This window comes from Macrobrachium rosenbergii, chromosome 37, assembly GCF_040412425.1.
Source record: "Macrobrachium rosenbergii isolate ZJJX-2024 chromosome 37, ASM4041242v1, whole genome shotgun sequence".
In the NCBI taxonomy this organism is placed as follows: Eukaryota; Metazoa; Arthropoda; class Malacostraca; order Decapoda; family Palaemonidae; genus Macrobrachium; species Macrobrachium rosenbergii.
Genome location: NC_089777.1, coordinates 44,199,384 through 44,218,220, shown reverse-complemented (window position 1 = coordinate 44,218,220; position 18,837 = coordinate 44,199,384). Strand labels below are relative to the sequence as shown.

Sequence of the window (18,837 nt, the reverse complement as noted above, 5' to 3'; positions counted from 1 at the left end):
GTGATCACACAGCTGATGATTCAAACACAACGCCTTACTGGAAACGAAGCATGGCAAACCGACTGATGGAGGAATAGACAACCTCCCGCCTTCGCGATGTTATTACAATAAAAAAGCACAAAGCACTTGAATTCCTCTTACAAAATGAATGAAGCTAATGTGGAAATACAAGTTTAACTTAATATACCAAAAATGCAAGTTATTTTATGTTATAAAGATGGAAAACGAATTTGTTATGATTTTCTCTCTTTCCATTTTCTTTTTCTGTGCCGAAACTAAACACTACAGGTCCACCATGCTTACTACAGGGCTGTTCAAGATGCAAAGGAATGGACCCATGACATCCTTACTGACCTGATTTACATTAATGTAAAAGGCAAATTATGGAATTAACACTGTTGCAGTTCATTTGTGATATTAATGGCAAGGAAATTCGACATGATTTCGCATGAGGGGAAAGTAATTCTCTTCGTAATGCTCAGTTGGGGGCCTACTCTCTAGGGCTGACATGGTTGCTGCTTTTTCCAAGAAACCCTTATGGACTTGTGTAAATTTGTCCATCCTATCCTACGAGAGAAGTGCTAGGCACATGCCCTCCCAGGACTGTCATGCAATAGCTAACTAGTTCAAAAATTAATATAATGCATTAATCTTGGCCAGTGAATAGCAAAATATTAAATCTTGACTTGGTAACTTATACAGCCTTGACTGAAATGTGGCTGGCTCGGCATCCGAACATGGTAAAACATTTCCTTATTATTGTAAATTGTAAATTATAGCTGCTCTCATTTAATGCACACTTTCCTACCTACTCTTCTTATTCTTATAACATTGGTATTCTTAATATTACTTACCTTGGCCTATATCCTTGTTTGGGAGAATTTAGCATGAAATTAAAATGAGCTGACTTTTTATCTTTGAATTAATTCATATTTAATTTGATTCCAAGTTCCTTATCTCTGTAAATTAAATAGAGATCCTGGCAAGGTTGCCATTGTTGGTATTCTTAATATTACTTACCTTGGCCTGTATCCTTGTTTGGGAGAATTTAGCATGAAATTAATATGAGGTGACTTTTTATCTTTGAATTAATTAGTATTTAACTTGATTCCAAGTTCCTTATCTCTGTGAATTAAATAGAGATCCTGGCAAGGTTGCCATTGTTACGTGGGTCATTCGGCTGATGAGTTTTACCTAAGACCCACGTAATCCTATCAATTAAGGCTAAAAGTTACCAAAAAAGACAGATAATTAACTTAATTAGATCGGTCGCCAGCTGAAACTAGGTTACTGAATATATTGATTTATTCTGAACGCATGAATTAAATAAACAACATTACTCAAGCGTCTAGTTCAACAAATGAATAAAAGAAATAAAAAAAATATGAATGGGGCTCTTATGGGAGCTAATAACAGCTCCAGCTTCATCCCACTTTGGGCACAAGATATTTCAACATAAGTTAGTGGATGATGCAACAGCTGGGGAACTCTTGTGACGCGCCTATAAGCAATTTCAAGCACAGGACTCAAGTACAGTGTTATGCTAATCCTTCACCAAACAAGATTCTGGCCAGGTTCCAAAGCGTGCCCAATTCGTTGGAGTAGATAATGCAGATAACACTTCATTATCAAGGACCTCTCACTTATTATTTATTGACTGCAAGGAATGAATCTTAGATCAAGAATATTATGTTAACACCATGGAGGATAATTTATGCTATCTCACAAGGCAACAATAATTGTGCTTCATATATTTGACTACATAAATGGGATATGGTTTTACTAGGACTTTTCTTAGTCAGTGAATGTTTTAGAGAGAAACTTGAAACAGGAAATAAGGGGGAGGTCTATAGGAAGGAACTGGGAGTAATTGTCATCTTCAGACTTACCATTGGAGTAGATGATGCAGCGGTCAATTGCATCAGAAGCCCTGGGTCTGTTGAAAAGGCAATTTCCCCGGCTGTTCCACAAGAGGGTTGGGGGAAGAACAAAGGGAGGAGGCCTGGAGAGACACACGGCACTTGTGCTCTCAAGGAAAGAAAGAATACCTCTGGACTACCCGAGCTGGGTCAAAATGCGTGGGTGCTTGCTTGAAAGACTCCTCCCACTCAAGACCCACGGCAGAGTCTGAAAAATGACAAAAAACTCGCCAGTATGAAGGCCACAGAAAAGTGAGCTTAAGGCACAATCTAACTAAAGGTGGTCCTGGTAAAACCTACCCTGTTGAATAGGCCCCTAAACTAAACTTCAAACCCTTGGCTGATGGTTGGTGTTTTTGGAAAACAAGCCAGCTCTCTGGCTTCCCTCCCTGGAACTGCTTTACAAAAAGAAAGCTTTGGTTCTCTCCTTTTTTTTATACTGTATATATATATTTCTGCTAAATAAAGGAAGAGAGGTCGAACATTATAAATAATTGTAGTAATATATATATATATGTATATATGTGTGCATGTGTGTGAAAACTGGGGTAGGTCAACGATTGCAGAACCAAAAGCCACGTAGGTAAACTCAACATGCGTGATAATTTTTAATTAAGACTAGACCACCCATGACCTGTTGGGTCACTTTTTTAACAAAAGGCTCATACCCAAACCCGTACCATACTTATATCTGTATCATACCTATACCCATACCCACACCCATATCTATACCATACCCTATCCATATCCAAATCCATATCTGTACCACACCCATACCCATATCTGTACCATACCCATACCCATACTCATATCCATATCTGTACTATACCCACACCCATATCCATACCATACACATACCCTTATCTGTACCCTACCCATACCCATTCCTATAGCCAAACCCATGCACACAGCTAAAATTAACCCTACTAATAATAGTCAGCAAAAGTCTACGGGCAGCACCAGACCCTTTTACCTTCCAGTGTGCGTACAAACAAACAATCTAACAAACAAACAAACGTTTCAGAGTTTTAGCATTATACTAGCAGACCATCGTTGACCCGTTGGGTCATTTTTTATTTACTACATTTTTAACGAAAGGTCCATATTCATACCCATACCATACCCATACCCATATCTGTATCATACCCATACCCTTATCCATACAATACCCATACCCATGCCTATACCATACCCATACCATACCCATATCCATATCCATTCCATTCCAATATCCATACTATACCAATACCCATATCTGTACCATACTTATACTCATACCTATAACCATATCCATTCCATCCACTACACATATCTGTACCATACCCAAACCCATAACTATACTCATACCTATATCCATACCCATACCTGTACCATACCCATACCAATACCCATACCTAAACCCGTACCCATATCTGTACCATACCCATGCCCATACACAAATCCATTCCATATCCATACCCATACCCACATCTGTACTATACCCTACCCATACCTATACCCATACCCATACCTGTACCATAACCATACCAATGCCCACACCCTACCCATACCCATATCCCTACCATACTCATACCCATATCGATACCATACCATTACTTCACCCATACCCATGTCCATACCATACCCATACCCATATCTGTACCATACCCATACCCATACCCACAACTAAATTAACCCTTGTAATAATAGTCAGCAAAAGTCTACAGCACCACCAGCCCCATTTAAGGGGAGGGGAGGGTAAGGTGAGTGGGAGGGGGATGGTGAGGAGGATGGGGAGGGAAGAGGAAAGGAGAGGGGAAGGGGGAGTAGGAGGGTGAGGCGTGAAGGGGAGGGGAGAGGGATGGGAGGGAAGGTGGAATGGGAGTAGGTGGGTGTGGGGAAGGGTCTGGGAGGGGGGAATGGAAGAGTGAAGGTGGAAGGGGGAAGGAAAGAGGAGGAGAGGGGAAGGGGAGGGGGAGGAAAGACAGAAGATGAGTGGGAGGGGAGGAGGAAGGAGGGGGAGAGGGGGATGGGGAGGGAAGGGGAATGGAAGTGGGAAGGGGGATGGAAGAGCAATGGGGAGGGAAGATGGAAGGAGAGGGGGACGGGAAGACGGAAGGGAGGAAAAGGGGAAGGGAGGGGAAGAGAGGATGAGGGGGAGGGGAAGGGGATGGAAGAGGGAAGGGGGAGGTGAGGGAAGAGGGAAGATGAGGGGGAGGACACAACTAAATTAACGCTTGATCTTGTGCTCGGGGAGGGGAGGGGAAAGGGAAGGGGGGGGGAGGGGAAAGGAAGGGGAGGGGAGGGGAGGGAGGAGGAGGAGAAGAGGAGGGGGAATGGATAAGGGAAAGGGTGGGGAAGGGAGCAGGTAGGGTAGGGGGGGACACAACTAAATTAGCACTTGATTGTGTGCCCTAGTGTGCAAACAAACAAACAAATAAATGTTTCAGAGTTTTAGTATTATATATACTGTATCTAGAAGACAGAGATAATTGAGAGGAAGTCAGCCAGCTTCTCCTAACACCACTTGCTATTCACTCGCATTAAGAAAACGGCGTCTCTTCATGTGTTGTGAGCAGTCCGTACCTGAGTATTCAGGAAATTTGAATTTTGATGGGCAATTTGAAAGGCCCACTGTACCTTTAAAATTTCATTATTTCAAAAAACAAACCCCGAAAGGCACCCCTTCAGAATACGACCTTTCAGAAAAACTAATTATCACTGCTGTATCTTTTACCGTTATTGCTCTACAGATATGTTAGGTCCCTTACCCACCCACCCACCCACCCCCTACCACATCCCTTGAACGCCAAAATTCGATATCTGGATCTCTGGAACAGCTTAACGGATTTCGATCAAATTTGACACGATTAGAGACCTTAATAGGAAACCTCTAAAGCCAGAGTTTCATTCCGGTCCGTTGAATATTTCCAGAGCTATAAAGGGCCGAAGTCGGGTTTTTTGTGTACTTCAAGTTGCTGGATTTTACTAACTGCCAACTATCGTGGCAGTTTATTTCAGGTGATAGGCCCAAATTGTTTCCTCCCTATGAGATCGACCTCGGAGTCTCTCACTCGGAGGTTCGTAGCTACTGAGCCACAAGAACCCCAGAATAAAACAAAATTTACTCAGAATCTAAAAACTGTCTCTTAATAGGTTCTGATGTTAACGAAACGCAGAGAGTCATCAAAGGCTGAAGCTTACGGCCCTGAATCTGAGGGAGTGTTCTGGCAAGAGGCCCTTGACGTGCGAGCTAAAGGGCCTCTGGATACAGGCGACCCTGATCTTCTGCGACTCCTGCGTGAGAAGTAAGTTTGCTTAATGTTTATTTGTTCATGTATGTTGATGGCCTTTAGGCTTGTTACAAATAGATGTTTCACATTGTTGATAACAATATAAAAAATACACGTAAAGTAAACACAGTGACAAGCAGAATGAAGTGAATAAAAGACAAGCATTAAATATGAATAAGGCCACAACTAATAAATATTTACACATTAAATCAGCAACATGAGTCAAAATAACCTCTTACTAAGGAAAACCTTACTTCTCTCTACATCTTAATAACTTTTAGTTTTCCCTTCATATATATCTGTCTGCCTCTGTCAGTGAGATATGTTTTTGCTTCTGTCTGTCTTTCTGCTAACAGGATTCCGGGAAAACTAAGGAACAGAGTTCTACTCTATATGACATTAAGATACTTCCTTGGTTTGTCACTCAGCCTGTCTGTTAATAGGATTACGGCAAGACTAACGAAAGGATTTCCTAGAAACTTTGTGAAAACCGTCTTTGGATGATTTTTTGTTATAAATTTGCATTTATGTTATTTCACTTTCTAACACAAACTTTTAATTTTCATTTTGAATACAATGACTGAGTTTTCTCCCAAACATAAATTTCTATTTTCACTAACATTGTGTTTTTTTTTTTTTTTGGACAATGACATTGCGAATATACTGTACTTGTATGCTGTCTAATAGAAATGTCTAATTTCCCTGGGCATTACAAGTGCATTAATTTAGTATTATATTCATTAATTTATAATTTAATGGACATTGGTTATTCATCAATGTGCTCTCAAATAGTAAATGCAATTCCCATGCACACTGCATATGTTTAAAAGTGCTGTTTTTAAGTAATGCCTAATTTTCATGGACCTGGTTAAATTTTTTATTCTATTTTCGAATTGCAATCCCTAATTTTCGTAAATATTTGCATATATATTAATTTGCTTTTTAATGCCAGTTCCATTACCGCGCTTTGCAAATGTACTGGTATGCTTTCTAAAACAATTTTTTTTTATTTATTGAATGTCAAAACTGCGTGGGTTTATTTTCTACAATTATTTTCCTATTCTGCAGACCTTCCACATGTAGTTTACTTTCTAAAATAAATTTTTATTTCTATACATAGCTTGATTTATAAAATAAAATTCCAATCTTGTTGTTATTGCATATAGTTTGGTTTACTTTCTGAAAGAAATTATCATTTTTTACAGTTGTTGTGTAGGAACCTCAGTTCAGAATATTTACAAACATTGGATATGTATCAAGCACTTTCTAATATTAATTTTATTTTTAATATCCATAAGTATGATTAAATTTACTTTCGAAATTTAACTTGTTTCTGCTTTGTATAGTTACTGAATATGTATTACTTTCTAAATTAAAATCTATATTTTCATTAACATTGCGTACGTATTAATTTGCTTTCCATTATTAATTCTTATTTTAGTAGACTTTCCATGCTTGATAGCTGACTTTGTAGAAGAAATTTATGATTTCTTTAGACATTTACACATATCTTTGTGCTTTTTCCTATTATTAGTTTCGAAGTCTGATGGATCTCTCATTATTCGCAGATATCTGTCCCCGCCTTCAACCTTGCCACCAAACTTCATGCTGGACAAAGACAGCCAAGGAGAGAACAACTACAACGTTTACAGGACCAGTTTTCAGTCATGGATTAGGATTAATAGGATCCTAAAAACGTGAGAGGATACATAAGTTTCATTTTATTCAACACAAGAACTTTACACTTAAGGCGATTTAATGATATATACAGTATATATATATATATATATATATATATATATATATATATATATATATATAGTTAATATATAATATAATTCTTAACTAGTTAATTTGTCTAGATATATATATATATATATATATATATATATATATATATATATAATATATATATAGTATCATATATATATATAATTATATATAATTCATTAGTTAATTTGTCTAAATTTATGACCCATTAATAGCCTCAATGATCTCTTAACTCCTCAGTGTTATCACAATTTTTAGATTTGCTTATCATTTCAGGCCTTTGAATCCAGATGAAGGATCCCTTTTCCTTGTGTGGTAGGATTCGAACCCATACATACCGGTAAGATCACTATGGACTGAGTGGTCACCTCTGTCTTACCAAAGTGCGTGAGTTCGAAAACTCGAAGCATACCACAGAAGGAAAAATTTCTTCACTTAATTCTCACGTAAATTTAAGTCTTGGAATGACGAGTGATTCCAAAAATGTCAGGAAATCGAGCAATTAAGAGATTACTGTGGCTAAACACAGACACACATACAGTATATATATATATATATATATATATATATATATATATATATATATATATATATATACACACACACAAATGTATGAGTTTTTTCACATCACTTTGACATTTTGTTATTCACTAACATCAGACAATAACTATCGTTTTATGCCCAGTTCGCTCTACTTCGGGAATATCACCGAAGAGAAATTATAAATTATAACCAATTGGGTATATGGGATACCCTAACGCCTGACGATATGTATCGACGTAGTTAACCGTTCAACTGTCAAGAGGGGTATAACTATAAGTTGGTACCGACTCGAGTGCAAGTATTTGTACTTAACTATAGCGTTAACATTAACCCATCATCGTCATGATAGCCGACTGGTACGTTTGAAACACGTAGGTGTTTATGAAATTTTACCACATCACTGTGACATTTTGTTATTCATAGACATTGAGCTACAATGTCGTTTAATATCCAGTTCGCTCTACTATGGGAATATCACCGAAGGGAATCATAACTGATAGCCGAATGATTGCCGACATCGACTGAAAGTCATCGATACTGTCGGGCGTTCAAGTTTCCCCGACACAGAAACGTTTTTCAGGTATAATACCCCATCGAGGATATTTCCGAAGGAAGTTGAACTGGATATTAAACGACATTTGTAGCTTATTGCTTTTGGCACACACACACACAGACACATATATAATATAATATATATATATATATATATATATATATATATATATATATATATATATATATATATATATATATATATATATATATATATACATATATCTATCTGTCTATCTATCTACCTACTTACCTATCTTCTATCTACCTATCTATATATATATATATATATATATATATATATATATATATATATATATATATATATATATATATATATATATATATATATATATATACATACATATATATAATTTGTATATGTACGCAGCAGTTCATTGTGCAGTATTCGTTGAACGATAGCTGAATTCGAACTTAAGTATTTTGATCCTGGTTCTTTCCAATGTTCTGTATTCATCTTCACTGCACTACCCGAAGTTCGTAGAATTATAAAAGAAAGCCATTTCTTAATAATTCCTTTTATTTTTGTCTCCATAGCGAGCTTTCGGACCACTCCTCGTCCATGATCATACTAGACTAAAATATTTACATCATTTTATGACCAAACACAATGATTACAAATAAGTAAACAAGTGGTTAAAAGATTACAATTGTCATGGAACTGTTTTTACCATGCAACAAGTCAAAGAATGGGTGACTGTCAATGGTTAAAACACCGGAACACCTATACAAAAAATTAGGTGTTTAACAAATAAAAAATAAACGAATATATATGTAGCCTATATATACATATATATATATATATATATATATATGTGTACTTTTATATATAGATATAAAACTAGAAAATGTTCTAACAAGCGGATATGTTAGAAGTGCATAAAAATATGTTAGTACGAGTGTCTGGTGGAGACATATTTCTGAAACATCGCAGTGAATCTGTAATCATTCTCTCCAGCATCATAATAGAACCTGATTTAACAGACATATTTCCCCTTGGTATGAACTGCCATCTGCAACGGCGTTATGATCAGACGAAGAGAAAAGTTGAAGTGGAAATGCTCTATGAAAATATCAAAGAGAAAGAAAAAGCAAATAAAGTGAAAGTAGTGAATAATGAATGCCTAGAAAGCTCTTTGGAAAGGTTTGGTATGAAAGCGTCTCTAAACTTTACGAAGGACCTACTAACAAAACAACAGTATGAAAAAGTTAAAATCCTTAACCAAAACGAAAGTATCGTAACCCGGAGAGAGAGCTGATGAAAGCCACGCTCTCGTTATCTTGGACAATAGTTACTATGTGAGAGATATTCAAGAATTACTCTCTCACCAAACTAAGTTTAAGATAATTCCCAAAGCTCGCACTGGAGACCTCATGCGTCAAAAAATAAACATATAGGCATCATCAATAGCAATAGTAAATCCCTCAAGATGAGTAAGTGAGTCGAAAAGTATGAACCAGGATATGTGTACGGCAATCCAAAAATCCACAAGCGTCTAGTGAACCCTCCGTTACGCCCCATAATTTCACAGGTTGGAACCGTCGCATATGAGATATCTAAACAACTGAACAGTATTATTAAAAGATATGTCCCCAAAAATTGGGCAGTTGAATCCACGTACGAATTTATAACCCTTTTGAAAGATGGAAAACCTTCAGGGATATTGACCTCATTAGACGTTGAGAGCCTAACTCACGTTCCAGTTCAAGAGACTATAAAGATAATCCTGGAGAACGTTTCTCATCACCCTGAAATAGCTGCTCCTAACATTCCGCCTGCAACGTTGAAAGCTCTTTTGGAACTTTGCACAACAAAAACACCGTTTACGAATATTAACGGTGACTTGTATTTACAGTGTGAAGGATTTAGTATGGGAAGTGCTCTGGGCCCCACATTTGCAGAATTTTATGCGTAATTGAGAGAATAAGGTGTTCGAACATAACCATCTTTTAAAACCCAATGTATGCACGATATGTTGATGATTGTTTTACTGTGGTTGACAATGAAAATTTGTTATTAAGGTTGAAGTCTGAATTTCAAGAGGAATTTACCTTTGAACTGGGAAAAAATAATTCCTTGCCGTCTTTGGATGCTTTGGTTACTTTAGCCAATAACACTAAAAACTTCGGTGTATGTAAAGTCAACTAATCTTGGAGATTGTGTTAATATCAATTGTGTTTGCCCCGAAAAATACAAATTAGGAGTAATTAAGACATTATTACAAAGAGGGTATAGGGTTTTCAGTGACTGGGATTCCTTCCACAATGAAATTACGAGAATAAAACAAATAAATAATAATTTTCCTTTGGAAGTAATAGATGAAACTTTAAAAGAGTATTTGAATAGTCATCCTAAATGAGTCGTTACCAACTGGCGATGGAAAACAACAAATTAACTTTTTTTCCAGGAAAAATGTCAAGTTGCTACAAATTAGAAGAAAAGCTGCTGGAAAAGATTGTTTCCAATCACGTAAAACCGGTTAATGAAAGTGATAATGTCTGTCTCAGGATTTCCTATAAAAATAGGAAATTAAAAAACCTATTCAGTCACAATAGACCAGCATCAGGGGGAGTTCCCGACAGTCATCACGTGGTATATCAGTATTCCTGCAACCAAGTAGGATGTAATTCCTCCACTTATATTGGTTATACCACTTGCACTGTCGAAGAGAGATTTCGCATGCACACACAGATAGGATCAATCAAAAATCACCTTGTAGACTTCCATGGTGAAACAAAAATAATGGAAAGATAGCTTACTGAATGTGTAAATATTCCATGTAGTAACAATTCTGTTGGGTACTTGAGGATGACAGAAACCATCTTAATAAAAGACATTAAACCTTTCTTGAACTTTCAGGACGAAGGATGCGAGAGGCTTCTCAACATTTTTAAGCACTAACTTTTTTTTAGCGAAGTGCTGAACATTTTCTAGTTTTATATCTATATATAAAAGTACACACACACACACACACACAGACACACACACTCACATATATATATATATATATATATATATATATATATATATATATATATATATATATATATATATATATATATATGTGTGTGTGTGTGTGTGTGTGTGTGTGTGTGTGTTCGTTTATTTTTGATTTGTTAAACGCCTAATTCTTTGTATAGGTGCTCCGCTGTTTTAACCATTGACAGTTACCCATTCTTTGACTTGTTACATGTTAACAACAATTCCATGACAATTATAATATTTTAACCACTTGTTTACTTATTTGTAATTGTTATGTTTGGTCATGAAATGATGTAAATATTTTAGTCTAGTATGATTATGGACGAAGTACAGTCCGAAAGCTCGTTATGGAGACAAAAATAAAAGGAATAATTAAGAAGTGGCTTTCTTTTATAATTCTACGAACTTCGAGTAGTGAAGTGAGGAGTGAATACAGAACATTGTGATATATATATATGTGTATATATATGTATATATATATATATATATATATATATATATATATATATATATATATATATATATATATATATACATATTCTCCATCCAATAAAAGCCTGTTTCTTTCTAGGATTATCCCGGGTGATTGTTTAAAGAAAGAAAGATAATATTGATATTGTAATATACAAATAAACATCACTGATTTACAGGCTGTTTTCGGACCAGCCTCCAGGTTTCTTCCTGGAGGCTGGAGCTCTGAGACGGCGAGTTCATTTCCAACACTCTTCATCTGGAACGCGAGCTTGGATGGACTGGTTTACTCATAGAAGCGGATCCAATGCTTTACGCAGCGCTTACAGGTAATGGTACTTGCTTTCTTAGAAGCCTAACCAGTGGAATGGAAGACTAGTGAGTTTTGTTGCCGAAGGCAGTCTTGGACCAGCATCTTTAACGGTTGATGGAAAATCCTAAGCACAGATACATATAAAGATACATATGAACACTTTGACTACTATTATTTTTTGCGTTGGAGGTGAGTGGCTTTAGATAAAATTCAGTGTACGAGTCAATACCATTTTCATCTTTAATAATGCTGAGTTGAGAATGAATCCTGAAAACGATAAAATTCTCACATTATATACATATATGTATATATATATATATATATATATATATATATATATATCTAATACAATATATATATATATATATATATATATATATATATATATATATATATATATATTGTATATATATCCTCTTCTTCCTCTGCATCTTTTTCCCACTTCTATGTGGGTCGATGTTTCTGACAGCTTTCCTCCACCTGGCTCGGTCATACACATCATCTCAGATCTTTTTTAACAACACCCATCCACTCCGCTTTCGGTCTTCCTCTTGCTCTCCCACCAAGCACCTCAATCTGCATCACTTTCCTCCTTACATATTTCTCATCCCTTCTCATCACATGGCCATACCATTTCATCCTTCTTTCCTGGGCCTTCTTTGATAGTTCTACGACTTTAGTTGTTCCTCTTATTCTTTCATTCTTGATCTTATCCATTTCTGTCACTCTACACATACATGTAATAATTTTCATCTCTACTACTGTACATTCAATTTCTTCTTTTGTGCACTCTTTACCAGCAATGTTTCAGCTCCATTTATTAGTGCTGGTCTCACTACTGTCTTATACACCCTTCCTTTATTAACCTTTATGTTGATTCTGAGGTCACGCAAGGTACCTGACATCTTTCTCTAGCTTTTCCATCCAGTCTGCACTCTGTGCGTTATATCAACATCCAAATTTCCATTACCAGCACTGATGAACCAAGATACTTAAATTTTTCTTCTTTGTTTACCTTTGTCCCTTCCATACTAATCTCAGTCTTGATCTTCATTGAACCTTAAGTATTGAGTCTTCTTTCTGCTGCTTCTTAATCCTCTGTCTTTCTCCATAGCTCTAGTTTTGACTCAACTACCCGTCTGCTGGTGCTGTATATCACGATGCCATCAGCAAACAGCGGGCACCAGTGGGATTGATCAATTATTCCTTAGGATAGCACATCCATAATTAGGTTTGAAAGATATAGACTCAAAGAAGATTCATGATGCAAACCAATTCTTACTGATATCCATTCAGCTAATCCAATACTGCTTATAATCTGCGTTTTTGCTCCATACTTCTCTGGTGTTCCATTTCTTGCATACACCTCCAAACCTCTTGACGTGGGATTCTATCATATGCCTTTTCCAGGTCTACGAATACTATGTACAGTCCTTTCTGCTTTTCCTGGTGGTTTCCCATCATCTGTCAAAGGGCAAACACTGCATTTGTCATTCCTCTTCCTGGCATGAAACCAAACTGTTCTTCACCAACAGATGTTTCTTCCCTAATCCTTTGATCCACTATTCTTTCCCAGATTTTCATGGTGTAAGACATTAGCTTTATTCCTCTGTAATTTGAACAATCATGAATGTCACCCTACTCTATATAGAGAGGCTCAATAAGACTTTCTCTCCATTCTTTTGATAGCTTTTTCTGACTGTTAATTTTCTTTGCTGGGTCTCACAACATGTCTGTTCCTTCTTCTCCCATGCTCTTCTACACTTCTGCAGGAATTCCCCCTGGTCATTACTTTACCGTTTTTCATCTTCTTCAGTGCCTTCACCTCCTTCCTGCTAATAGTTCGTGTCATAACAAGGTTGTGGACTCCATCTTCAAAGATTTGTCAAAGATTTTTCGTACTGTTAAATAAAGAAAATCCTTGACACTTCTTTATCTTATATCTTCGTTGCATAAAACCACCCCATTCTTATCCTTAACCTGTTTCATTTGGGAGAAGTCTTTGATGTTCCTGTCCCTCGACTTTGCAGTTCTGTGAATTTTTCTTAATCCCTCAGATGTTTCCAGTTCTTCATACATGTCATCTAATGCGTTTGCATTTTCTTGTGCAACTGCCTTCTTTACGTGTTTCTTATGTTTTTGTACCTCTCTTTATCCTCTTGCTGGCCATAATTTTCCCAGATCTTTTTGCATTTTTTGCCTTTCACTACCTCTTTCACCTCATCATTCCACCTCCAGATCTCATTCCAGATGTCTTTTTGAACACCTCTCCACCCTCTCTCTTTACCTCTTCACTGTTGTCATTCCACCAGTTTAACCTATGACAATCTAACCTCCCTTAACATTCTCTCCCTAAACTCCTGCATCAGCTCTCTCTCTCTCTCTCTCTCTCTCTCTCTCTCTCTCTCTCTCTCTCTCTCTCTCTCTCTCTATATATATATATATATATATATATATATATATATATATATATATATATATATATATATATATATATATATACATACATACATACATACATATATATATTGTCACGAAATGATCAAGCACCTGGTTATTACACAAATAATAAGACCAAAAAGTTACCTCACTTCGACCAGATACTTGAAACCTCATAACAAAAATATTAAAACTGAATACTCTAAAGGTACAGTGATCCCATAAAACTTGCTTATTGCTTGAGAAAATCAATGTAACTTTATCAAGTTATGGGTGAGGTAACAGCCAACAAGCTATAAACAGACTAGTGGAAAATGGGTAACACTTCAACAAACACTATAACGGTTTGCCTGGTTCTATTTCACCTAGATAAGTCTCAGGTGAACAAACAGATATATCACTTACCTTGTACACATTCATTAATTTCTCTAATTACTGGTGGTCAAAATGAAACACTGTGCTTTTAAAACTTTAAACAAACAGATTTATTTCTAAGTTCAAAAGTTATATGCAGAGTTCACAATCTCAAAAAGATTTACTGTTATCTGACAACAGCGTAAGATTTAAGTATTTCTTAATCAAGTTTAATTCACAAAACTTTAATTTATTAAGAAAGCAATTTGATTAAGTAAGATTCAAACCATTAACTGTCTCTCAAGTTTTAAACATATACCTAATTAACTAAACTCAACACAAGTGTTCACAAAAATAATACTGTCTGGAATCCATATAAGTATTCTCTGAAATCTCAATAATAAGTATGCACTAACAAAATGCTAAGTAATCACCAGCACAAAACTTTGGAAAAAACTAATTATGAAATTAGAGAAATATGATAACACAGACATATAAGGATGAAATATGCAAAAATGGAACTATACCAACAGCCATATCACTAAGACAAAAATATGTTTAAAGATTATGTCAATCTTTCAAAAGATTACCTTCACTTTTAAAAAAGGTTAAACTCACGTCTTTCTAAGACTTTCTCAAAGACAACACTGCCAAGTCACAATGACACACAATGATATATAATTAGCAGCAAGACACATTAGAACTCACTATAAGAGATATTATCCACCTCTTATCAAAATAATAATTCTCTTTTACCTAGAACATCACTTTAACTCTTAACATAATATAAAACCAGTAAACATCACATTACCTTTTTTAGGTGGTACACCATTATACACTTTACACAATGCTTGCACAATATAAATACCTTAGATCACTCTTACAAAATGTATACACTTCTTGGGAGAGTTTAACAAAACTTTTACAATCAGGAGAGCAGCCAGTATAACAACCTTATACATGAATGGTATTTGAGAGAGAGAAAGAGATAGGACCTATTTCAAGCAACCCCTGTTCCTAACTAACTCTTTCTCATTCAGCACTCCTCTTTTATCTTCAAGCCCTCCCAGAATACTCAAAGAATACATAAGTATACATACACTATACATACAGGTATACATGTACAGTATACATGCAGGACTGGAGCTTCGAGTGCCTTATCTTAGTGATTGACATCATCCGCTCACTCAAACACCTGAGCAAATAAAGAGAAGCGATTTTGGACCAAAACTGGCTCACTGTCAGCATGTCAACTTCACTTTCTCTCTGTTCCTCATTCCATTACTCAAGATCATGGAAAAGAATAAACACAGACAAAGATGATAACCTCAGAATAGGCACACATGATAAACATATAACAGGCAATTTGCCAATAGCTGTCAACTCATGTCAAAGATAAGACAAGAGGCCCTCGCCTTTCGAACACAACTTCCTCCAAACACTTATGTCAATACAGGATGTAGTGATCTGATAAGAATCTTACCCTTTCTCTCTGTTCGGCGTTAACGCTCAGTACTCGTTTTAATATACTGCACAATATATTAAACAAATGGAAAAAACATATCAAGATATTATAAGATTACATGATACACAATTTATCTGTAAGAAAAAGACATTTTAAAAATCATATCATCACAATAAATGACGAATCTGCAAACAAAACATCAAAAATTTCACAGAGACACATATGATATTTGTAGAATGGTTTTATATATTATAATGCCTTATAATAATATATATTATATATATATATATATATATATATATATATATATATATATATATATATATATATATATATATATATATTATAATATAAAATATATATATATATATATATATATATATATATATATATATATATATATATATATATATATATATATATATATGTATATATATGTATATATTTGGATATCTATCTATCTATATGGATGTAGGTATGTATGTATGTATAGATCAGTCATATTACTTTTGTTAGACATGCCCTTGCTAATTCTCCATAAAGAAAATTTATTTTCTCTTCAATAACAGATAAACACCGAAGGTCTTGGTCTTCCCAAAGCTGCATTTCGCCCAATTCATTTGCTGAAGTCCGGACTTTTGAATCTTATCGTCCGAAAGATCAGACTGACCTCGCGAATGAGTTGTTGGTTGGTACTAAGCTCACATATTACTGCATTGATTACTGATAATTATGTTGAGTTCGTGGTTCTGTATGTGACGACAATTTTTACCTGCTTAAACCGCCCGGGAATGACTCAAAGATTCGAAATGTTCCAAAATAAAGATATAATGTTACGATATCAATCAGCTTCATTATTATTATTATTATGATTATTTTCAAAATACATAAACTTGCAATGATTTTAGGAGAAAAAATGAAAAAATGGAACACAGATTCAATTCAAAGAGCATAAGTGTAGCTGTTTTACGAGAGAGAGAGAGAGAGAGAGAGAGAGAGAGAGAGAGAGAGAGAGAGAGAGAGAGAGAGAGAGAGAGAGAGCTACATTCTAATATTTCTCTTTCTTTGCCTCCACCTCCCTCCAGATAAGATCAACTGGTAACTTACAAGGCGTAAACGCACCAGCAGCCGGACAGATGGGTCTGAAGGTCACCTATAGCGTGCAATGCTTCCCTTTACTTTCTTACTTGCTAGCCCTTGATAAAACGGACATCCAGTATGCCTCATTAGACGTAGAGGGCGCAGAGGCTGGCATCCTCCTCAAGTTGCCTTGGGAGAAGGTAAACGTCACAGTCTGGACGGTAGAGCACCGTCCACAAAACACGGGTTTCAGGGATCACTATCTCGAACCGGGAGGTGCTAAGCACATCCAGAAGGCTCCAGCCTCTAACATAAGCCGTTCGTCTTCGGCAAAGGGCGGGAAGGTGGTCTACGTGACTCAGCATGACCCCGCTGGGGGCAAGGACCATTATTTCGTTCTCTTTATGAGAGAGAAGGGTTATAGACTTTATGATTACTGGGATGGCGACTATACCTTCATTAAGGCAGATTCTCATCTTTGCCAGAGACATTGCAATGCTCTTGAGACTACTCAAGGTTCATAAAGGGGAGGTTGGCTAAACACATCTTCGTCACTCAAGCCACTGCACTCTCTGTTCACCATTCCAATATTATACAGATGCACAAGATTCACCATTCTGCTTGTCACACACACACACACATATATACAGTATATATGTATAACTGAATCACGAAAATATGGAACGTGATGAATATATATAAATAAAGATAAAATCTACAAAGGAAAGTGAAACACTGGAGTGTTGTGAGGCCTTTCGACTCTTTCGTCCTTTCTTAGCAGACTGAAGAAATATAAAAGTAAGTTTACAAAGAAAGCTCATATAAATGACAGATGGGGATTATAAAGGAAAAATATGTACCTGGAATCCAACACAATAGTAGAACTGCCAAAACAGGGTTAAATATTTAAGAGGTTTTACAAAGGATTAGGATCAACCGTTCAGAAGCAGGGACAGGACAATTAAAAGATTACATAAGGCGGTGACTGACCACCCAAAAAATATTAGTACAACAAAATAATTCTCTTTTTTGTAAACAATAATATAATTTTTGCAAGATGAACATTTTTACAAATAAAGGATTGTATTAAACATACGAATACATAGAAAATATATATATGGTAACTAATTTGTAATTAAGTCAGTGATTTTATCTTTTAGGTCATTCTTGAACATTTTTCTAATACAGGGGTCCAGATAATACATGCCAGGGCTAAGGTTTAAATTACAACTTGAAGTAAGTTGGATAATAGCGGACTCCAGTAGATTTCTTGAAGAGAAATCTTTCGATCTGGCAATCACTGTGAGAGTTTTCACTTAAATGAATGAATATAGCATTGGATGTTTGTCCAATTTTGACTGAATACTTATGTTGTTTAATACGTACATCTAAATCTTTGCTAGATTGGCCAATATAAAAAGAGGGGCAGTCCAAATATGGAATTTTATATATTATGTTGTTGTTTTCTTTAGGGCTACTTTTTATTAACATTCTTTTTAGTGTGTTATTATAGGAAAAAACGAGGTTTACATTAAAAGGTTTTGATAATGATTTTATGTTTTGAAAACCACTAAAATAAGGCAAGCTAAGAATGTTCTTAGGGGTTTCTTTCTCCATGTTACTTTCACTATAAAACTTTTTGTGGGTTTTGTTAT

At 35.7% G+C, this 18,837-nt stretch overlaps 1 pseudogene; it reads left to right on the top strand.

The window, feature by feature from the left end:
• The first annotated feature begins 3,448 nt into the window (after positions 1–3,448).
• LOC136825222 (uncharacterized) lies at positions 3,449–18,032 on the top strand (annotated as a pseudogene).
• Positions 18,033–18,837: the final 805 nt, after the last annotated feature.